Consider the following 25,223-nt stretch of genomic DNA (forward strand, 5'->3'; position numbering starts at 1 on the left):
CCGATGTTTATTATCCAGTAGGAGATATCCAGCATGTAAGTAATAAAAAGTCTCATTCTAGACTGAATTGTTTAGATTAGTCATTGTCCATTCTCCTTCCCTTAGTGTCGTTCAACACATTGCCGGCATACAAAAATAATTAGAAATTGATCATCTTGCAAGCTTATGCTACCAATGGCTTAAATGGAGAAAATGTGAAGCTTACAAAAACAGTACAAAGAATTAGACAGCGCTGTTGTGTACAAGCTACAATGTAATATTCTATCCCGGATGGCATATGCACAGTAATATGACCAGCAGGGGCGGATCCAGAACAAAATGACAGGGGGTCACGTGCCTTGGTGCCCCCCCCCCACTCCCACCCCCTGAATCCGCGTATGATGACCAGGATATTGTACTAGTAAAATCAATGTGCCAAGTATTATATCCAGAAAGAGGCCCCCTGTAAATAAATACCCTGCCGTATGCACACTGTATAGTTACACACCTCTCTACATCACAGTGCCACAGTGGTTAGCATTGCTACCTCAAAGCACTGGGGAAATTAGCTATTTTATGACAATGCCATGCTCTGTGTAGAATTTGTATGTTCTCCAGTGTTTGGGTGGACTTTCTCCAGGTGCTTCAGTTTCTTCACACAGTCCAAAACTAGAGAGTTTAGTGTTTGTAAGGTAGGATCATTTAGATTGTGGGCTAGATGTGGAAGGAACTGATGTGAATAATTAAGCACTTTCTATATCTAAATATAGGTTACAAAATAGTAACCAAATCCTCTCCAATATCTGATGTTCAGGACAAATACGGCTAAGCTGGCATATAATAATGATCAAGGTGTATTCAATGTTAATGCCCCAAAATACAGTAAAGCAGTTGCCTACCCTCAGCAGCATAGTTGCGTACCCTCCCTAATTCTGCAGGAGACTCCCTAAAAATAGTAGCAATCTCCCTGACTCCCTGAATAGACCAGCAATCTCCATGATTGCGCCTTACCCCCAATATATAGATGTTACATTCTTGGGGGGGGAAAAGGAATCAGAGATATATACATTCAAATGGGATCATCAGAGCCATTTCCCTGCATTGGTTAGTAGGCACAATGATCACTATGGGGTATATTCAATTGAAGCCGAAAGCTGCCGTCTGTCGGAAAGACGGCAGTTTTCAACTTTTTTAGGTCGGCAGAGGTTCCGACCTATTCAATATACCCCAAAATTATCCAACAAGTCGAGGAATTCGCGGAATAGCTGCCAATCCGCGTGCTTCCTGTCCGACCATCTCAATCCGACTTTAAAAAAATACATTAGACCCTAATGTATTATTAGGCCCTTAGAGTCAGAATTCACCAAAGGAGCAAGGGTCACTGGACTACTGCCCACCTTCTCCTGCATCTGCAGAGTATTGTGCTTCCTGTATGCCATCCACTTTGCCTGTTGGTATGTCTGGTTTATATGCTGTACAACCCATGGCGTGGCCCTGTCAGAAATTGGAGTACCGAGTAAAGTTACCACACTGGCTCATTTCCTCATAATGGGCCTAGTTTTGCGTGAAGCCACAGTAGCCAGATTTACTGATTTCGTTCAGCTTCCGTGCATCTTTGAGTGGGAAGAGATATGTCTGATTCAGATAATTTGTGTCCATAACAGATAAGAGGTGAATAAGGATCTGGTAATTCCTTGACCTGTCACTCTTGAAGATGTCCTGTATTTGCGACTGTGCATATCAACAACAAACAATAAGGGGGGGTCTACAACTTGTAGACAAGAACTGAGAGTCTATGACTGGTGGACAATAACTGGTTACAGGAAACAAAAAATGGGCAATTAAAGAAAATGGAAATCTGCAGGATTTTTCCCATCAAGTTACATATTTTTTTAACATCACTATCATTTCCAGATCACACGGCTTAGAGGGAACTGTGCCTGTGACTGCATATTTGTAACTGGTCTCTTTCATTTTGTAACAGTTATGGAGACAAATGATTTATTGTAAACCTAAAGATATAAAACCTGTCTATCTTTCAAGGAAGTCTAGCAAACATATTGGTCAACTTGTATTATGTCATCTGTTTCCTCGAACACAGAGCTTCCTTCCCTGCTAAGAGACTCGTGGTAAGAACAAGGAAGAATGTCACCTACCCTGTTTATATAATAATAAATACAGAGAACAAATGTGGGTAAGTCATAATGAATCTTTACTTAAAAGTTTTAAATCTTTTTGTTCAATGCTAGTGCTAAAATGTGTTCTGCTGCCAAAGAATAATCATTGTCTCTAATGTTAATGCCTCCTGTTTTTAGAAAGTGCAAATATATGGTACACTAAACCCCCTACCGTGACTTATAAGGTTATTAGAGGTCGCAGCGAATTTGTGTACTAGAAATGCCTAGTGCTTAATATTATATTAAGTACGTCACGCATAACATTGTTCATAATACACTATCCCATCCCACATCCAGCCCAACAGTAGTAACTCAACATGGGATAGTGGGATACATAAGATATCCCGGCAGACGGGATGCCAGCTGTCACTATACCGACAGTGGCATCCCACCTGCCGGAATCCTGGCAGCAAGGCAGCGAGTCCGGCATGCATGGGGCACAGGTGGCTCGCTGCGTTCTCTACAGGTTATATTCCCACTTGGCTGCTGGCGTGGACCCACCAACCGAGTGGGAATACTGTTCGGGGTTCAGGATTCCGTTTGTCGGTAAAATGCCAGCTGTTGGGTTTTGGCGTCAGTCTCCTGAACGCCGGGATCCGACAGCTGGTATATTGACTGCATCCCGGGATAGTATGACAGGCCAGGTAAAAAGATCAAAATGCAACAATGGAAAAAATTGGCCCAAGAAGATGACAAGTTATAAACCCTATAAGATGGAACATGACAATTCAATTAACAATTCCTACAAAATGTAACTTGTCTGTCTTGCTCGCTTTGTATTTTTTTATTCTTTTTTGCTCTCAATAAAAATAAAAACATTATTTAAAAAATTTAACTTGTCAATGAATAAAGCCCAGCAAGATGTAATTTGTAAAGTAATGGTGTTTGTTTATATAGCATTTTTTTCCAAAACCAAGATACAAGAGGCAGCCATTTTGGGCCTGCTACATACAGTAAGTTAATGTTTGTGGGATAAGCAATACATGGAAATTTATTACACTTCGGGAAGATACAAAGTGCAAAATACAAACAACAAGTTACATAGAGTATCATCAGTTCCACCAATTAATCATTCTAATCATGACTATACCAGACAAGCTACCTTGTTGCTCTATAAAGGTTACAGTAGGCAGCATAAGAGATACATGGAGACATGGTGCATCAGATCAACATTGATATATAATTGGGTACACAACTGGGTGAAACAAAAGTAGTGGCTGGGCAATTCAAGTTGTGGTAGGGGAGGTTGTAGTTGGTCAATCTAGGCATCACAAGGTGCTTGGGGCCAGATTGTAAGGTATCAGTAGGGTACCAACCAAGCTAGGCTAAACCCTTGCTTTCAATTTTGTGCCTTCAGTGATACAGAAGTCCAGAATGTGTGGCACAGAATGAGGTCATGATAAACTGCTGTTGGGCCTATCAGTACAGTTGCCATTGGAGAGATCAGGGTTCAGCTGGTTAAGTGATGAAGCAAATCCATAGGTTCAGGGCAAAGGGCTGCATAAGTCAGATGCATACTACAGTAGATTGAGAGGCTGGCGTTCTGGCATTCCACAGATTATTTCAGGCTAACTAAGTGTGGATGGACTGCTTGATAGAGGAAAGTTGAGATGGTAGGCCGAACCAGCAACAAATAGTCTAGGTATCTTATATATTATATTATCTATTATTATCAATCATAACTGTCATGACAGAGAGTGATTAAGATAAGTATATATTCCATAAGTGTTGTACACTTGGATACACCACTCATTTATTAGACACATATATTGTAGGTACAGTATACTGTTCAAGAGCCCACACCACATCACATGGCTATTAACCAGGCAGCTAAAAGATGATCTTCCATTCCATTGAAAGTACTGTATAGAGCAGACATTTTAAGCAGACTATCTATTCTCAAGTAACTTGTGATATCCAGGGCCATTGAGAGATCACTGGGGCCCGAGTACTTGTGGTGGAAAAATCCATGTGGCATGGCTAAACCGCTCTGGAAAAAACAATACAAATAAAAAATACTATGCGCCTGATGCAGCACGCTGCAAATATGGCCATTTGTCCCTCTCAACAACTGGTCTTGTCCCCACCAACAGGCCCGGTACAAGGTTAACAGTACCATCAATACCACCCCAACCCCCATGCCCCCTTGTGATATCAATTCAAGTTCTATTAGTCCAACTCTTTGCCCAGAAAAGCACATACAGATTTGTGTGTTTCTGCTACTTATTGTATGTACGTATGCTTAGTAGTGATGAGCACCGGAAATTTTTCGGGTTTTGTGTTTTGGTTTTGTGTTCGGTTCCGCGGCCGTGTTTTGGGTTCGAACGCGTTTTGGCAAAACCTCACCGAATTTTTTTTGTCGGATTCGGGTGTGTTTTGGATTCGGGTGTTTTTTTCAAAAAACCCTAAAAAACAGCTTAAATCATAGAATTTGGGGGTCATTTTGATCCCAAAGTATTATTAACCTCAATAACCATAATTTCCACTCATTTTCAGTCTATTCTGAACACCTCACACCTCACAATATTATTTTTAGTCCTAAAATTTGCACCGAGGTCGCTGGATGGCTAAGCTAAGCGACCCAAGTGGCCGACACAAACACCTGGCCCATCTAGGAGTGGCACTGCAGTGTCACGCAGGATGGCCCTTCCAAAAAACACTCCCCAAACAGCACATGACGCAAAGAAAAAAAGAGGCGCAATGAGGTAGCTGTGTGACTAAGCTAAGCGACCCTAGTGGCCGACACAAACACCTGGCCCATCTAGGAGTGGCACTGCAGTGTCACGCAGGATGGCCCTTCCAAAAAACACTCCCCAAACAGCACATGACGCAAAGAAAAAAAGAGGTGCAATGAGGTAGCTGTGTGAGTAAGCTAAGCGACCCTAGTGGCCGACACAAACACCTGGCCCATCTAGGAGTGGCACTGCAGTGTCACGCAGGATGGCCCTTCCAAAAAACACTCCCCAAACAGCACATGACGCAAAGAAAAAAAGAGGCGCAATGAGGTAGCTGTGTGAGTAAGCTAAGCGACCCTAGTGGCCGACACAAACACCTGGCCCATCTAGGAGTGGCACTGCAGTGTCACGCAGGATGGCCCTTCCAAAAAACACTCCCCAAACAGCACATGACGCAAAGAAAAAAAGAGGCGCAATGAGGTAGCTGTGTGAGTAAGCTAAGCGACCCTAGTGGCCGACACAAACACCTGGCCCATCTAGGAGTGGCACTGCAGTGTCACGCAGGATGGCCCTTCCAAAAAACACTCCCCAAACAGCACATGACGCAAAGAAAAAAAGAGGTGCAATGAGGTAGCTGTGTGAGTAAGCTAAGCGACCCTAGTGGCCGACACAAACACCTGGCCCATCTAGGAGTGGCACTGCAGTGTCACGCAGGATGGCCCTTCCAAAAAACACCCCCCAAACAGCACATGACGCAAAGAAAAATGAAAGAAAAAAGAGGTGCAAGATGGAATTGTCCTTGGGCCCTCCCACCCACCCTTATGTTGTATAAACAGGACATGCACATTTAACCAACCCATCATTTCAGTGACAGGGTCTGCCACACGACTGTGACTGAAATGACGGGTTGGTTTGGACCCCCTCCAAAAAAGAAGCAATTAATCTCTCCTTGCACAAACTGGCTCTACAGAGGCAAGATGTCCACCTCATCATCATCCTCCGATATATCACCGTGTACATCCCCCTCCTCACAGATTATCAATTCGTCCCCACTGGAATCCACCATCTCAGCTCCCTGTGTACTTTGTGGAGGCAATTGCTGCTGGTCAATGTCTCCACGGAGGAATTGATTATAATTCATTTTAATGAACATCATCTTCTCCACATTTTCTGGATGTAACCTCGTACGCCGATTGCTGACAAGGTGAGCGGCGGCACTAAACACTCTTTCGGAGTACACTTTTGTGGGAGGGCAACTTAGGTAGAATAAAGCCAGTTTGTGCAAGGGCCTCCAAATTGCCTCTTTTTCCTGCCAGTATAAGTACGGACTGTCTGACGTGCCTACTTGGATGCGGTCACTCATATAATCCTCCACCATTCTTTCAATGGGGAGAGAATCATATGCAGTGACAGTAGACGACATGTCCGTAATCGTTGTCAGGTCCTTTAGTCCGGACCAGATGTCAGCATCAGCAGTCGCTCCAGACTGCCCTGCATCACCGCCAGCGGGTGGGCTCGGAATTCTGAGCCTTTTCCTCGCAACCCCAGTTGCGGGAGAATGTGAAGGAGGAGATGTTGACAGGTCGCGTTCCGCTTGACTTGACAATTTTGTCACCAGCAGTTCTTTGAACCCCAGCAGACTTGTGTCTGCCGGAAAGAGAGATCCAAGGTAGGTTTTAAATCTAGGATCGAGCACGGTGGCCAAAATGTAGTGCTCTGATTTCAACAGATTGACCACCCGTGAATCCTTGTTAAGCGAATTAAGGGCTCCATCCACAAGTCCCACATGCCTAGCGGAATCGCTCTGTGTTAGCACCTCCTTCAATGTTTCCAGCTTCTTCTGCAAAAGCCTGATGAGGGGAATGACCTGACTCAGGCTGGCAGTGTCTGAACTGACTTCACGTGTGGCAAGTTCAAAAGATTGCAGAACCTTGCACAACGTTGAAATCATTCTCCACTGCGCTTGAGACAGGTGCATTCCACCTCCTATATCGTGCTCAGTTGTATAGGCTTGAATGGCCTTTTGATGCTCCTCCAACCTCTGAAGCATATAGAGGGTTGAATTCCACCTCGTTACCACTTCTTGCTTCAGATGATGGCAGGGCAGGTTCAGGCGTTTTTGGTGGTGCTCCAGTCTTCTGTACGTGGTGCCTGTACGCCGAAAGTGTCCCGCAATTCTTCTGGCCACCGACGGCATCTCTTGCACGCCCCTCTCGTTTTTTAAATAATTCTGCACCACCAAATTCAAGGTATGTGCAAAACATGGGACGTGCTGGAATTTGCCCAGATTTAATGCACACACAATATTGCTGGCGTTGTCCGATGCCACAAATCCACAGGAGAGTCCAATTGGGGTAAGCCATTCTGCGATGATCTTCCTCAGTTGCCGTAAGAGGTTTTTAGCTGTGTCCGTATTCTGGAAAGCGGTGATACAAAGCGTAGCCTGCCTAGGAAAGAGTTGGCGTTTGCGAGATGCTGCTACTGGTGCCGCCGCTGCTGTTCTTGCGGCGGGAGTCCATACATCAACCCAGTGGGCTGTCACAGTCATATAGTCCTGACCCTGCCCTGCTCCACTTGTCCACATGTCCGTGGTTAAGTGGACATTGGGTACAACTGCATTTTTTAGGACACTGGTGAGTCTTTTTCTGAGGTCTGTGTACATTTTCGGTATCGCCTGCCTAGAGAAATGGAACCTAGATGGTATTTGGTACCGGGGACACAGTACCTCCAACAAGTCTCTAGTTGGCTCTGCAGTAATGATGGATACCGGAACCACGTTTCTCACCGCCCAGGATGCCAAGGCCTCAGTTATCCGCTTTGCAGCAGGATGACTGCTGTGATATTTCATCTTCCTCGCAAAGGACTGTTGGACAGTCAATTGCTTGGTGGAAGTAGTAAAAGTGGTCTTACGAGTACGACTTCCCCTCTGGGATGACCATCGACTCCCAGCAGCAACCACAGCAGCGCCAGCAGCAGTAGGCGTTACACGCAAGGATGCATCGGAGGAATCCCAGGCAGGAGAGGACTCGTCAGAATTGCCAGTGACATGGCCTGCAGGACTATTGGCATTCCTGGGGAAGGAGGAAATTGACACTGAGGGAGTTGGTAGGGTGGTTTGCGTGAGCTTGGTTACAAGAGGAAGGGATTTACTGGTCAGTTGACTGCTTCCGCTGTCGCCCAAAGTTTTTGAACTTGTCACTGACTTATGATGAATGCGCTGCAGGTGACGTATAAGGGAGGATGTTCCGAGGTGGTTAACGTCCTTACCCCTACTTATTACAGCTTACAAAGGCAACACACGGCTTGACAAATGTTGTCCGCATTTCTGTTGAAATACTTCCACACCGAAGAGCTGATTTTTTTGGTATTTTCACCAGGCATGTCAATGGCCCTATTCCTCCCACGGACAACAGGTGTCTCCCCGGGTGCCTGATTTAAACAAACCACCTCACCATCAGAATCCTCCTGGTCAATTTCCTCCCCAGCGCCAGCAACACCCATATCCTCCTCATCCTGGTGTACTTCAACACTGACATCTTCAATCTGACTATCAGGAACTGGACTGCGGGTGCTCCTTCCAGCACTTGCAGGGGGCGTGCAAATGGTGGAAGACGCATGTTCTTCACGTCCAGTGTTGGGAAGGTCAGGCATCGCAAACGACACAATTGGACTCTCCTTGTGGATTTGTGATTTCGAAGAACGCACAGTTCTTTGCTGTGCTTTTGCCAGCTTGAGTCTTTTCATTTTTCTAGCGAGAGGCTGAGTGCTTCCATCCTCATGTGAAGCTGAACCACTAGCCATGAACATAGGCCAGGGCCTCAGCCGTTCCTTGCCACTCCGTGTGGTAAATGGCATATTGGCAAGTTTACGCTTCTCCTCTGACAATTTTATTTTAGATTTTTGAGTCCTTTTTTTACTGATATTTGGTGTTTTGGATTTTACATGCTCTGTACTATGACATTGGGCATCGGCCTTGGCAGACGACGTTGCTGGCATTTCATCGTCTCGGCCATGACTAGTGGCAGCAGCTTCAGCACGAGGTGGAAGTCGATCTTGATCTTTCCCTATTTTTGGAACCTCAACATTTTTGTTCTCCATATTTTAATAGGCACAACTAAAAGGCACCTCAGGTAAACAATGGAGATGGATGGATACTAGTATACTTATGGATGGACGAGCGACTGCCGACACAGAGGTAGCTACAGCCGTGGACTACCGTACTGCGTCTGCTGCTAATATAGACTGGATGATAATGATATAAAAAATATATATACATATCACTACTGCAGCCGGACAGGTATATATTATATAATGACGGACCTGCTGGACACTGTCAGCACTGCAGACTCCTAAAGTAAGCTACTAGTATCAAGAAGATAGAGGGAAAAAAAACACCACAGGTAGGTGGTATACAATTATGGATGGACGAGCGACTGCCGACACAGAGGTAGCTACAGCCGTGGACTACCGTACTGCATCTGCTGCTAATATAGACTGGATGATAATGATATAAAAAATATATATATATCACTACTGCAGCCGGACAGGTATATATTATATAATGACGGACCTGCTGGACACTGTCAGCACTGCAGACTCCTAAATTAAGCTACTAGTATCAAGAAGATAGAGAGAAAAAAACACCACAGGTAGGTGGTATACAATTATGGATGGACGAGCGACTGCCGACACAGAGGTAGCTACAGCCGTGGACTACCGTACTGCGTCTGCTGCTAATATAGACTGGATGATAATGATATAAAAAATATATATATATATATATATCACTACTGCCGCCGGACAGGTATATATTATATAATGACGGACCTGCTGGACACTGTCAGCTCAACACTGCAGACTCCTAAAGTAAGCTACTAGTATCAAGAAGATAGAAAGAAAAAAAACACCACGGGTAGGTGGTATACAATTATGGATGGACGAGCGACTGCCGACACAGAGGTAGCTACAGCCGTGGACTACCGTACTGCGTCTGCTGCTAATATAGACTGGATGATAATGAGATATAAAATATATATATATATCACTACTGCAGCCGGACAGGTATATATTATATAATGACGGACCTGCTGGACACTGTCAGCTCAGCACTGCAGACTCCTAAAGTAAGGTACTAGTAGTATCAAGAAGATAGAAAGAAAAAAAAAACACCACAGGTAGGTGGTATACAATTATGGATGGACGAGCGACTGCTGACACAGAGGTAGCTACAGCCGTGGACTACCGTACTGCGTCTGCTGCTAATATAGACTGGATGATAATGATATAAAAAATATATATATATCACTACTGCAGCCGGACAGGTATATATTATATAATGACGGACCTGCTGGACACTGTCAGCTCAGCACTGCAGACTCCTAAAGTAAGCTACTAGTATCAAGAAGATAGAAAAAAAAAAACACCACGGGTAGGTGGTATACAATTATGGATGGACGAGCGACTGCCGACACAGAGGTAGCTACAGCCGTGGACTACCGTACTGCGTCTGCTGCTAATATAGACTGGATGATAATGAGATATAATATATATATATATATATATATCACTACTGCAGCCGGACAGGTATATATTATATAATGACAGACCTGCTGGACACTGTCAGCTCAGCACTGCAGACTCCTAAAGTAAGCTACTAGTATCAAGAAGATAGAAAAAAAAAACACCACGGGTAGGTGGTATACAATTATGGATGGACGAGCGACTGCCGACACAGAGGTAGCTACAGCCGTGGACTACCGTACTGCGTCTGCTGCTAATATAGACTGGATGATAATGATATAAAAAATATATATATATCACTACTGCAGCCGGACAGGTATATATTATATAATGACGGACCTGCTGGACACTGTCAGCTCAGCACTGCAGACTCCTAAAGTAAGCTACTAGTATCAAGAAGATAGAAAAAAAAAAAAACACCACGGGTAGGTGGTATACAAGTATGGATGGACGAGCGACTGCCGACACAGAGGTAGCTACAGCCGTGGACTACCGTACTGCGTCTGCTGCAGTGCTAATATAGACTGGATGATAATGATATAAAAAATATATATATATCACTACTGCAGCCGGACAGGTATATATTATATAATGACGGACCTGCTGGACACTGTCAGCAGAATGCGTTTATAGAATAAAAACACCACACGACGAGTGTTTAACTTTTTCAGGCAGACAATCACAATATACTGGTGGTCAGTGGTCACTGGTCAGTCACACTGGCAGTGGCACTCTGGCAGCAAAAGTGTGCACTGTTAAAATATGTACTCCTGCTATAACTGCTCCCCAGTCTCCCCCACAATTAAGCTGTGTGAGCAGTGAGCACTCAGCACAGTCAGATATACAGTATTACATAGATGATGCAGCACACTGAGGCTGAGCACAGATATGGTATGTGACTGTGTCACACTGTGTATCGTTTTTTTTCAGGCAGAGAACGGATTAATTAAACTGGTGGTCACTGGTCACACTATCAGCAAGTAGTACTCCTAATATGCTCCCCAAAATTAGTAAATCAAGTGTCTCTACTACTCTCTAGTCTACTCTAAACGGAGAGGACGCCAGCCACGTCCTCTCCCTATCAATCTCAATGCACGTGTGAAAATGGCTGCGACGCGCGGCTCTTTATATAGAATCCGAGTCTCGCGATAGAATCCGAGCCTCGCGAGAATCCGACAGCGGGATGATGACGTTCGGGCGCGCTCGGGTTAACCGAGCAAGGCGGGAAGATCCGAGTCTGCCTCGGACCCGTGTAAAAAGCGTGAAGTTCGGGGGGGTTCGGTTTCCGAGAAACCGAACCCGCTCATCACTAATGCTTAGGCCCAAATAGACAGGGCAGTGTTGACAGTTGGAATTCTAGCAGGCCAAGTAGTGTAGGGTATATTAGAACACTGATGAACAGATGCTGCGTGGGACAAAAACTCATACCTGAGAAAGCTGTATTATTTGCGGGTGGTCAGTGGCTGATGATGGTCCCCAGCACCAGAAAACCACTTGTGATTGGCTCCACTGATATTGATCTTTCTTCAATCAGCCATATATCTTTATTATGCTTTTATGTGCATTTTAAGAAAAATACTTTTATTTTCTTTCAGATAGGATGGAGAGTTATTAGAGAATTCAGCTGTTTTATTGATGCTTAATAAGAAATGTGTTAGCTGCACATAAAATAAATGGTTGAAAACATGGGCACAAGTGAGTCATATGTATAGGTGTCATAAACCAGGCACATACTGTTGCCCATGGACACGCATCCTAAGATACTTGCTGATCTGCATATAATTACTTTTCTAGTTTTTTTCAATTACAGTAAATTTCACTATTTAGGGCACAATGGCAGCCAGGTATGTATCAGCATGTTAAAGCCCTCCAAACAACTGACCTCTGTTTCCTTGATTCCCTGACCCGAGCAGAAACGCTGGTCCACAGATCGGTGGCCATCGATGATTGGTGATCTGTTGGGGAATCAGGGAAATTCTTCATCTTCAAATTCCAAGATTTGCCGATACCAACCATTTTTGCTAGGGATCGGGGAATCAACATTCGTTTAATATTCCCGATTCCCTGACCCGGCTGTCGGGAGATTGAGAAATAGTGGCAAACCATTGCTAATGTAGTGGGGCCATTATTGGTTGTGGGCCACTTCACTGGAGTTTCATAGCTGTCAATATGCGTTCCATGGGGGTCATTCCGAGTTGTTCGCTCGTTGCTGATTTTCGCTATATTGCGATTAGTCGCTTACTGCGCATGCGCAAGGTTCGCAGAGCGCATACACTTAGTTATTTTACACAAAAGTTAGGTATTTTACTCACGGCATAACGAGGATTTTTCATCGTTCTGGTGATCGGAGTGTGATTGACAGGAAGTGGGTGTTTCTGGGCGGAAACTGGACGTTTTATGGGAGTGTGCGAAAAAACGCTGGCGTTTCTGGGAAAAACGCGGGAGTGTCTGAAGAAATGGGGGAGTGTCTGGGCGAACGCTGGGTGTGTTTGTGACGTCAAACCAGGAACGAAACTGACTGAACTAATCGCAATGGCTGAGTAAGTCTCGAGCTACTCAGAAACTGCTAATAAATTTCTATTCGCAATTCTGCTAATCTTTCGTTCGTAATTCTGCTAAGCTAAAATACACTCCCAGAGGGCGGCGGCTTAGCATGTGCAATGCTGCTAAAATCAGCTAGCGAGCGAACAACTCGGAATGAGGGCCCATGAGCTGTATGGTTTCAGAGGGTAACCGAGTCTTATGATAATCCACCAGACAGCACTAAATATATAGTAAATGTAGACACTCGTGAACTTCTGAACTTTAGGACTCTGCAATCTCCCCATTTTGTGTCATCTCTTCTAGGGGTAGACTATTCCGCCCAGGGTAATCCTATGCAGTGCGCCCAAGATGGCTGCCGAACCTGGTACCTTTTTGATGGCTGTAAAGCACCTTGAGTCCTGTCGGAGAAAGAGCGCTATATAAATAAAATTATTATTATTACTTGTGAAAACTGAAGCACGGATTGATGGAAGCATGTACTAAAGATATCATAACTAATTACAGACTTTATAGTTTAGGTAAAAAATTTAAATCTTGCATCGGATTTGCACCTTTGAGTTAGAGCCTTTTGCACAGTAGCCTGTATACCAGTAATCCCCCCACCCATCGAGTATACCGTACACCCTTTTCTCCAATTAATAACAATAAAACTTAACGGAACTGTCTTTGATCAGTTTCCCTTTTAATATTAGTTACAATAAAATAATTTGTAATATTTACTAAAAAATAACTTCATCATTCTGAAACATAATTGATTATTGCTTAAATTGTGCAGTGTATATGTCAATTCCAGTGTCTAGGGAGGCTATTGTGACTTACTGAGATTTTAACTGCATCACAAAGAGGTAAACAGAATGTAATTGTCTTTCACTGGATTGACTTAACCATTGTCTCCTTTACAGGCTCCAGTAAACTAAAATTCTATTCACTTGTCTGCTGTTTTGTTAAGATTGAAATCAATCATCGACTGTCACTGTTTATCTACTTCAGAGCACAGAATACCAGGCATCACCATTTGTTTAGGGATTTCCAAAAACAAATTGGAAATGACCTGTTACCATTAGCAAATGCTGCACAAAAGGCACTGATACATCCATTGTCCACTGGAGAAACATTCACCTTTCAGGCTTTAAACACTAATCTGTGGTGTAAACTGTTCCATGTATTGCCATTAATTGTTATATACTTAAACGATAGTGATCTAAAAACAGCAGTCTAAAGTTTAAGTGATTGGCTGTTTGTTTTGTTAACATGAGAATTCATTTATATTCTTTTGTAATTAGAAAGGCCTAATAATAGATGCCACATATTTTATTCTGTGATTAAAGTGACTATGTCAGTAGTACCGGTTTTCCATTGAAGTTGTGGGTCCTACCCGAGATTTGGTACAAAGTTCAAAACTGGGTCAGACCCGAAACATACCTCTTTTCCACCACAGCGCCGATCTGGGTTATTCCCGGATCGGTGCTGTTCACAATGTATACGGGTGCAGTGCCAGTGCTTGCAACTCTCCCCGTGTTGGACAACCCTGGTAACCCTTTTCCACTGCAGCTGACCCAGGACCTTCCTGGGTAAAACCTTGATTCTGTAGGTATCTGGGAAGGTTTACCAGATGACTGGACCAAGGTGGAGCTGTTTCCACTGATAAAAATCCCGGGTTCATGCGCACTCAAGTACAATAACCTTGAATTTTTGAGTCAGTAGAAAAAGGTATAATACACCCAGGAGCCAGCAACCCAGGTGGTCTATAAGCCTTGGATGGAGGTAAAGTGGATGGAGATAAATGACCAGCAAATCAGCTCCTAACTGCCATGTTACAGGCTGTGTTTTAAAAATGACAGGAGCTGGTTGGCTGGTACTTTATTTCCGCTCACTTTACCTTCATCCAAGGCTTAGTACATAGACCCTGGTCACTAGGAAACAGCTTGGTTGCTCACTAACTATTACATCCAGCAATTTGGAAGCGGAAATTGCTGGAAACTTTTCAGTGACTTCTAAGTAGCCGCAAATCTAGAGTCTATTATATTTCCTCCTTCAGCTTCCAACACGACCTGACTGCAGAACCTGGCCATAATAATAATATAATTCTATTACACTTTATACAGGCATGGGACATTACACCTCCTGTGTTTTTCTTACCATTGTGTGCCTTGCAACACTAATCCAACATGGGTTAAATAACTTCATGAGGTAATTGGTTAAATACAGCCTGTGCCCAGTAATTTGCTTTGTATCCCTACAACCTCTTTTATACTCGTAATTCATTTATTCCTACCTCTATGGCTGTCTGTTTTTACCCAGTTTTGTTCTATTAATGTTGTTCTAATTGTAAAGCGCAACGGAATATGCTGCGCTATATAAGAAACTTAATAAATAAATAATAAATTTAGTGGATAACAAAAAAGTAGATGCCACAGGCTGACCATTTATATTGAGAAAACGTGAATGTGCTCTATAGCTGGTGGGAAAAACAGTCAGTACATCACAGTTGTATAGATTTCATTGATGAACTCTTTCATCAATAATTGCTTTTGGCACCTAATTGATTTATATGAACTGGCCAAACTAAGCTTGTGCCAAGAATTAATTAAGATAGAACAAATAACGCAATGCTGATAAAACCTAAGTTGAACATGATACCCATGAGAAAGGCTTAGATTGAAGTGTAACATCCTACCTTACGTTTTATGTATGGATATGCATATTCCATTTCATGTGTTTGGCTAGAGCCTTCACATCTCTGCATGCGTTCAAATCGACAACATGTTCCTACTTCTGCAGCTAAATGCCATTGTGCAACACAAGTACTGCATTGCTTTTATCCCATTATTATTATTACTATCCTATATTTATATGGCGCCACACGGGAACCGCAGCACCCAATTACAGAGTACATAAATGAATAATCAAAACAGGAAAACAGCGACTTACATTTGAAGACAATATAGGACAAGCACAGGGTAAATAAACATAGCTACATCAGCAGATGGCACTGAAATAAGAATCAGGGTGGCAGAAAACCGTTTGATTTGGTGCCATCAAAGATGGTTTAAGTAAGAAATGAATATGCACATGAGGGAGGAGGGCTCTACTATTGAGAAATTCTGAAGATAAAACAGTGAAAAAGACTGAAGTTTGCAGTTTAAGAGCATTATCCAATTAGCAGCGGTAATTAATTATATATTTGGCCCCAAATCTGGCACTAATCTGAGATTTTGAGGCAGGCAAAAACAAATCCGTGATAAGCAAACATATTTTTTTCCCAATCGTGACTGCAAAATCATATAGGCTCATATAGGCAGGTGACTTTTCGCAGATCCTACTGTATGGAGTAAGAAAACAAAGTATGTTTGACCCAGCTACAGTCAATAATTTAAATACTGGCTGCTCTTTAAGTGGGTATACTCACCCCACCTAAACTAAAGTGTACATAAAGATTCCACTACGTGGAGACAAAGAGTGCTGGTATTCAAACAATTTTAATATAATTCATCTGAAATTACACATATATAAAACAATAATGAAATATATTAGAAGCACACATAAAACTAGTTAAAGTTTATATAATTACCGGCTGGTATATATTGTCCCGAAAAACTTTTTTAAAAAGCAATTGCCAAATATGGACTGCCAGAGGCTTGTTTGTTTTTAGCAAAAGGTGCTGCTTGTTTGTTTATCAGCAGGGTTAAAAGTCACTTTATCGGCAGGGTTAAAAGTCACTTTATAAACTTAGACAGGTGCACAAGCAGTTTACCCATCCACAGAGTCCGAGAATTTGATAAGGTCCTCCTGACCGCTGGTGCACAATTTTATCCCAGTCCTATCCGGAGGAAACAAACATATGACCACCGCGGTGTGGGACTCTGTCTCCCCGATCGGATGCTTCTCTGTAATGCGTGTCACGATTGCAGTGACCTGTTTACCGCTCCCGTCAGCGCACCGCTCTATCATGTGGTGCGCAAATCCCGATGGTTACTCGGTATGGGGGACTTGATTAGAAACATAGAAACATAGAATTTGATGGCAGATAAGAGCCACTTGGCCCATCTAGTCTGCCCCTTTTTTTTTATCCTTTAGGCAATCTCAACCCTTTTTGAACCTTAATTCTTGTTTCTGAGGAAGCCGCCAAGACTGGTCAAAGGTGGGGAAATGCGTTAATATGACCAGGAGCACACGAGCCGGCTATTGCCACAGTCCTCCTTACCGAATAACCATCAGGATTTCCGCACCACATGATAGAGCGGTGCACTGACGGGAGCGGTAAACAGGTCACTGCAATCGTGACACGTATTACAGAGAAGCATCCAATTGGTGAGACAGAGTCCCACACCGTGGTGGTAATATGTTTGTTTCCTCCGGATAGGAGCGCGATAAAAGGATTGTGCACCAGCGGTCAGGAGGACCTTATCAAATTCTCAGACTCTGTGGATGGGTAAAGTGCTTGTGCATCTGTCTAAGTTTATAAAGTGACTTTTAACCCTGCCGATAAAGTGACTTTTAACCCTGCTGATAAACAAACAAGCAGCACCTTTTGCTTACAACAAACAAGCCTCTGGCAGTCCATATTTGGCAACTGCTTTTTAAAAAAGTTTTTGGGGACAATATATACCGGCCGGTAATTAGATAACTTTATCTAGTTTATGTGTGCTTCTAATATATTGCATTATTGTTTTATATATGTGTCATTTCAGATGAATTATATTAAAATTGTTTAAATACCAGCGCTCTTTGGGGGTAATTCAGACCTGATCGCTGCTGTGCGTTTTCGCATAGCGGGCAATCAGGTCTGTGCTGCGCATGCGTATGCACCGCAATACGCCGGCACATCGGACGACTGCACCAGGCATCAGTGCATAGCAATGGAATGGTGTGGAAAAAAAAACGATCACACGGGCGATCGCAATGTGACTGACAGGAAGAGGCCGTTTGTGGGTGGAAACTGACCATTTTAGAGGAGTGTCCGGGAAAACGCAGGAGGGACCAGGCGTTTGGAGGGAGAGTTTCTGATATCAGCTCTGGCCCCGATCACCGCAGCGGCTGAGTAAGTCCTGGGCTGAGCAGAAACTGCACAAACTGATGTTTGTGCAGTTCTGCTACAAATGCGATTGCACACCTGCACACAGCTAATACCCTCCCCCTGTAGGCGGCGACTACCTGATCGCAGGGATGCAAAAAACGCACCAAAGCAATCAGGTCTGAATTACCCCCTTTGTCTCCACATAGTGGAATCTTTGGGATAGATTCAAATGTTTGAAAAGTCGGTTGGGTCTCTGTTTTTTCCTGTCTATTAGATAGGGAAAAACAGACTCCCAACTTACTTTTCAAACATTTGAATCTCCCCCAATGGTTGAAAAGTCAGTTAGGTAACTGTTTTTTCCTAACTAATAGACAGGAAAAAACAGACACCCAACCAACTTTTCAAACATTTGAATCTCCCCCATTATGTCCTACTGTATGTGTTTTCACATGAAAATGTAACGTTTTCTGATGGAAAAAACAGGGGCTAATTGAATAGCCCTAAAAAATTTTTTTGCAAAGAACCCTGTTTTTTGTGACCAATTAAATCTTCAGGTCTAATTGTTTTAAGTATGTCAATGTAGCCACTAAGGGACTGACTCTCACACATAACTTTCTATACAGTCACATTCAGGGGCGGATTGGGAACAAAAGCGGCCCTGGAAAAATTTGTACTAGTGGCCCCACTTGGGCAGCACCAGAGGTGTAAGGTCTAGCCATGGGCCATGGCAGCAGCACCCTCCCCCCAAGACTTTCCAGGTAGTGGGGATGTCCAGCATCAAGGGGAAGTTAAAAGGAAATAAAACTAAATATTATGAGCACATTATATGATACACCTTCAGAATTTAGGAAACTATATAACTCTTTAGAAAGATATATTTTCTTGTTTATTACACCAACCGTATCCCAATCACTATTCACTCAATCTTATATGTCAGCCAAGCAGGCAGACAGAGCATACACTAGATCATCTGCATTCACAGGCTAAGTGGCAAAGTCATTTTCATATATATGCAAATTGTTTGGCATCTTATTCATTATGTCTATAAATAGGACCACATGTCCTCAAACAAAACAGGCCCCGCTGGTGCGTCGGCCCACCTGGAATCTTCCCTGTAGACCCTATGGCCAATCCGCCTCTGGTCACATTTAACTATTTTTCGCATAATACACATATAGAATATAGTGATCCTGAGTGTTATACAGTGTGAAACAAAAAAAACCTCCCAGATTTTAAAAGTTAACAGAAAATGCTATTTAAATATTAATACATAATGCAAATGTGCATGAAATACAGTTTATTTTCAATGATATCGGTAGTCATTCCGAGTTGTTCGCTCGCAAGCTGCTTTTAGCAGCTTTGCACACGCTAAGCCGCCGCCTACTGGGAGTGAATCTTAGCATAGTAAAATTGCGAACGAAAGATTAGCAGAATTGCGAATAGACACTTCTTAGCAGTTTCTGAGTAGCTCCAGACTTACTCGGCAACTGCGATCCCTTCAGTCAGTTTCGTTCCTGGTTTGTCATCACAAACACTCCCAGCATTCGCCCAGACACTCCCCCGTTTCTTCAGACAATCCCGCGTTTTTCCCAGAAACGGCAGCGTTTTTTCTCACACACCCATAAAACGGCCAGTTTCCGCCCAGAAACACCCACTTCCTGTCAATCACATTACGATCACCAGAACGAAGAAAAAACCTTGTAATGCCGTGAGTAAAACACCTAACTGCATAGCAAATTTAAACAGGAAGACCAAAAAAATGAGAAAGCGCTATTCACATCTGATGTGGATTTTATTTTTCATTAGTTATCAATTTTTACTAAAAGCACATTATATGTATTCAATGCCGGCCGGCAATACACAAAATAAAACCATAAAATATTACAATAAAATCAATAATAATATTCTAGACATAACCTTTCATCTGCATATTATGAGTACGATGACTCTAATTTATGGTATGTCTGTATTATGACAAGTATTTACATGCACATAGTGTATCAACCTGAGAATCTTCTTATCTTCAGATATTTTGTTACTATTATACTCAGGCAGATGATAGACGTGTGCCTTTGTAACAATATTAAACCATGCTTATGTCCATATATCCCAGGTTAATGGAGTACGTATATTAGCAATGAATTTGGCAATCCTGTTGTTGGTTTGTTAAAGATGTTAATTGCAGTTCATGAAAGAAAGCTGGTGCATATATGGTCACTGTGCCACAATGTATATATAGAAAATAAAAGTACCGTAAAGATGCCTCTGTTCAAGCGCAATGATTAGAATGCTCCTCCTGGCTGATATTCCGCAAGTGCCTTTGGTTGGAGTTGAACAGGTGTCCGCTTGTATCCACGGTATGCTCTCTTATTCCTCCCGGCCGGTATACACCACCCTCGGCCTTATCCGGAGTCCGTGAGCGGGTGATTGTGAGAGTTTCTCACCTCCACAGGAACTGTGCTCAGCTGGCCGGCTGATGAACTCGGTCTGCAGTGTACTGTGACCGGAGATGCTGACAGACGCGTTTCTCCGCCTATTCGCAGATATCGGCGGCTTCCTCAGTGTCATGAACTTTCTCCTCTAACTCCTCCTTATTAAATAACCATTCCATTAGTTGGTCCATGTGCATTCAATTAATTAATCATTCCCTTTCTCCACAGGCATATGTCCCTATCTTAATATCATTCATTATTACTTTCTATATTGCCTAGGAAACACTTTATATATACATATATAGAAGTATAATGTGCAATCCAAATACTTAAAAAAACACATATAAAAACGAAATTTATAATCCCCTATTTTGTATTGCCAATACGACGTGCATTACTGTACGCCAATAATGATTGCATTCTTTTACATTTTTATTTATTCATTTATTTCCTTTTATGTTTGTATGAATAAATGTCTCCAATTATTACAGTTTAATTATCATGAAAAACATAATACGCAATCCTTTGTTTACAGGGACAGGGACACGTAGAGGGTCTGAAATCATACATAAAAGATACACAACATTTTTTAAATGTTATTAACACGATTGTGTGGAAAAATAATTATTATTTACTAACTTGTGATGTCGAGGCATTATACTCGAACATACCACACGACAAAGGAATATCTGCGGTTGATCACTACTTAAAACAAAGTGATCTTGCGGACTCTCTACGTGTCTTTGTTTTAAGAGCAATTAAATTTATTTTATCACATAATTACTTTATGTTTGACACTCAATATTATTTACAGACACGGGGTGCGGCCATGGGGGCCAGATTCGCTCCGAGTCTCGCGAACCTATACATGGGTATGTTTGAGGAGGAGCATGTGTGGGGGAGTGGGCTCGGGGCGGATCTGATCTACTATGGCCGGTATATAGATGATTTGTTTATTGTTTGGGGAGGCACATTAGATTCACTACAATTGTTTACGAATAGTTTAAATAATAATGAGTACGGATTAAAGTTCACGTTTAATTACAGTAAAAGTAATATTAGTTTTCTTGATATAGAGCTGACAATTGAGCAGGAGAAATTGGTCACAAAAACATTTAATAAAGAAGTAGATCAGAATAAATATCTGAACTATAAAAGTTCCCACAAACAGTGCTGGAAGGATAATATCCCCAGGGGCCAATTTGTACGTCTAAGACGTAATTGCACTTCTATTACTACCTATAAAATGCAAGCTACTACACTTATGGAATCATTTTCTGAACAAGGTTACCCTCAAGATTTACTTAAAGCATACTTAGAAGTTGAGAAAATGCAAAGAGAACAATTACTTATACCTAAGAACAAGAAAGAAAAAGGATATGCTTTAGGTAATAACAAGAATGATAGAAGCATGGCATTCATTACACAATATAACAGCTGTGCACATAAAATCAGTCAAGTAATAAGGAAAAACACTTCGTTGTTACTCTTGGATGATGTATTGAAGCCACTTATAAATCCGAAAGGTTCTATGATTTTCAGGAAGGCTGACAATCTGCGTAAAAAATTAGTACCCAGTCATTTTGTTAAGGAAAAGAAATCTACTTCTAAAATACAGAACACATGGCTCCCTGTACGACCAATAGGATATCATAGGTGTGGCAAAGGTAATTGTCAGTCCTGTATCAATATACCTAAAAAAAAGTGTGAATTACAAATCCCATACAACAGGGGAAATTTATCCTATTAAAGACTTCATTAATTGTACCTCTACATTTATTATATACTTAATTTCCTGTCAATGTGGAAAACAATATGTGGGGCGGACTACGAGAACCCTGCATGTTAGATTCATGGAGCATAGGAGGAATGTAATCAGAGGAGCAAAACATCCCCTGTCAGATCATGTGATACAGTGTCAAAAGGCAAGATGGGAGAACATGACCATGATAGGCATTGAACACATTAAAACAACAAGTAGAGGGGGGGATCGTTTTAACAGGCTCCGTAGGCGTGAAGCCTATTGGATCTTTCTGTTGGACACCATGGTTCCCTTAGGTCTTAATGATACTGTAGAATTAAATGGAGTATAGAGAGGACAAGGAAATTGTCTAATGAGTAACTGTACACACATGTGTATACATGTATGCACATATGCATGTGTGCATGCATGTATATATAGACTGAGGGAATAGGTATATGTGGGCCTCTCAGGGTACATTAGAACTTTAAGACTAAGTACAACAATTATTCAATAAGTACATACCCAAAATAGATAAATTATGGTTGATATATACTGTTCACTATACTAGGTGGTAAGATAATTGATGGGAATTTTCTATAAATATTAATAAAATGTAGTGGAGTTCGGTAAACAAAGGATTGCGTATTATGTTTTTCATGATAATTAAACTGTAATAATTGGAGACATTTATTCATACAAACATAAAAGGAAATAAATGAATAAATAAAAATGTAAAAGAATGCAATCATTATTGGCGTACAGTAATGCACGTCGTATTGGCAATACAAAATAGGGGATTATAAATTTCGTTTTTATATGTGTTTTTTTAAGTATTTGGATTGCACATTATACTTCTATATATGTATATATAAAGTGTTTCCTAGGCAATATAGAAAGTAATAATGAATGATATTAAGATAGGGACATATGCCTGTGGAGAAAGGGAATGATTAATTAATTGAATGCACATGGACCAACTAATGGAATGGTTATTTAATAAGGAGGAGTTAGAGGAGAAAGTTCATGACACTGAGGAAGCCGCCGATATCTGCGAATAGGTGGAGAAACGCGTCTGTCAGCATCTCCGGTCACAGTACACTGCAGACCGAGTTCATCAGCCGGCCAGCTGAGCACAGTTCCTGTGGAGGTGAGAAACTCTCACAATCACCCGCTCACGGACTCCGGATAAGGCCGAGGGTGGTGTATACCGGCCGGGAGGAATAAGAGAGCATACCGTGGATACAAGCGGACACCTGTTCAACTCCAACCAAAGGCACTTGCGGAATATCAGCCAGGAGGAGCATTCTAATCATTGCGCTTGAACAGAGGCATCTTTACGGTACTTTTATTTTCTATATATACATTGTGGCACAGTGACCATATATGCACCAGCTTTCTTTCATGAACTGCAACTAACATCTTTAACAAACCAACAACAGGATTGCCAAATTCATTGCTAATATACGTACTCCATTAACCTGGGATATATGGACATAAGCATGGTTTAATATTGTTACAAAGGCACACGTCTATCATCTGCCTGAGTATAATAGTAACAAAATATCTGAAGATAAGAAGATTCTCAGGTTGATACACTATGTGCATGTAAATACTTGTCATAATACAGACATACCATAAATTAGAGTCATCGTACTCATAATATGCAGATGAAAGGTTATGTCTAGAATATTATTATTGATTTTATTGTAATATTTTATGGGTTTTTTTTGTGTATTGCCGGCCGGCATTGAATACATATAATGTGCTTTTAGTAAAAATTGATAACTAATGAAAAATAAAATCCACATCAGATGTGAATAGCGCTTTCTCATTTTTTTGGTCTTCCTGTTTCAATTTCAGGGGCGAAATACCAAATTGCCCCGGAGAGAGCTGCTCACACACATGTTTAATCATAGCGCCAGGAATTTTCTCTTGCATAGCAAATTTACTTGGCGCAGTCGCAGTGCGAACATTGCGCATGCGCAATTAGCGGAAAATCGCTGCAATGCGAAGAAAATTACCGAGCGAACAACTCGGAATGAGGGCCATCGTCCTGATGGTGGCCTTCATTTGTGATACACATTTGTAGTTGATTTCTGAAGTGTTGCATCATTCGGCGGGTCATTTCCAACGTAATCGCTGCAATTTCTTGGCGTACCTCACCTTCATTTGTCTGGCTACGTTAACAAGCAAAATTTTCTTGGTGGAAAACAATCCTCATCCGCTTCATCAGAGGCAACTACACAGCCAATAGGCCATCTGAAAGCTGAGGTCTACAAACATCAACCAAGAGCCATTAATGAACTGAAGGCTGCTATAAGCCAAGAAATGACGATATCATATTCAAAACCAATTGAAAATAAACTGTATCCCATGTACTCTTATTATTATTATTTATTTTATTTATTACCAGTTATTTATATAGCGCACACATATTCTGCAGCGCATTACAGAGACTATTTGGCCGTTCACATCAGTCCCTACCCCAGTGGAGCTTACAATCTATATTTCCTATGACATGTACATGCACACACATTCACGCTAGGGTTAATTTTTAGTCATGACCCATTTAACCTACCAGTATAATTTTGGATTTTGGGAGGAAACCGTAATACCTGGAGGAAACTCTCGTCAGGACGGGGAGAATATACAAACTCCACACAGGACCATTGTGGGAATCGAAAGCATGACCTCAGTGCTGTGAGGCAGTAATGCTAACCATTACATCATCTGTACTGCTCTTAAAATATGTACTAAAATTTTAAATAGCATTTACCATGCCTTTCTGGTTTACCTTTAAAATCTGGGAGATTTTTTTATTTTTTGCTTCACACTGTATATCTGAGCTGTTTCTTTGAAGCAGCTAAATGGGCGCTTCTAGGTGGTAGCTAGGCGTCAACAATGAGAATGCACACAAGACAAGGAGATTACAGTAGTCCAGTCTGGAAATAACCAGTGAGTGGATAATGGTCTTAGAAGCATCCTGGGTGAGAAAGGGTCTGATCCTGGAAATATTTTTGAGATGAAAAATGGCAGGTTTGTGAGAGGTGCTGAATGTGTGGTTTGAAGGAGAAAAGTCAAGAATTACTCCAAGACAGTGCACTTGGGGGCTAGAGGAGATAGTAGTGCCATCAA

The 25,223-nt window shown here is 42.0% G+C and overlaps 1 long non-coding RNA gene across 1 annotated transcript in view; it reads left to right on the forward strand.

Annotated features, from left to right (window-relative positions):
- The window catches only part of LOC134911771 (uncharacterized), a 63,810-nt gene that overhangs the window by 15,923 nt on the left and 22,664 nt on the right, over positions 1-25,223 (forward strand). Inside the window, exon 2 of the long non-coding RNA XR_010176831.1 lies at positions 2,081-2,173. This is a non-coding gene — a long non-coding RNA (uncharacterized LOC134911771). The remainder of the gene's footprint in view (positions 1-2,080; positions 2,174-25,223) is intronic.

The sequence above is a fragment of the Pseudophryne corroboree genome, chromosome 4 (assembly GCF_028390025.1).
Source record: "Pseudophryne corroboree isolate aPseCor3 chromosome 4, aPseCor3.hap2, whole genome shotgun sequence".
Taxonomy (NCBI): domain Eukaryota; kingdom Metazoa; phylum Chordata; class Amphibia; order Anura; family Myobatrachidae; genus Pseudophryne; species Pseudophryne corroboree.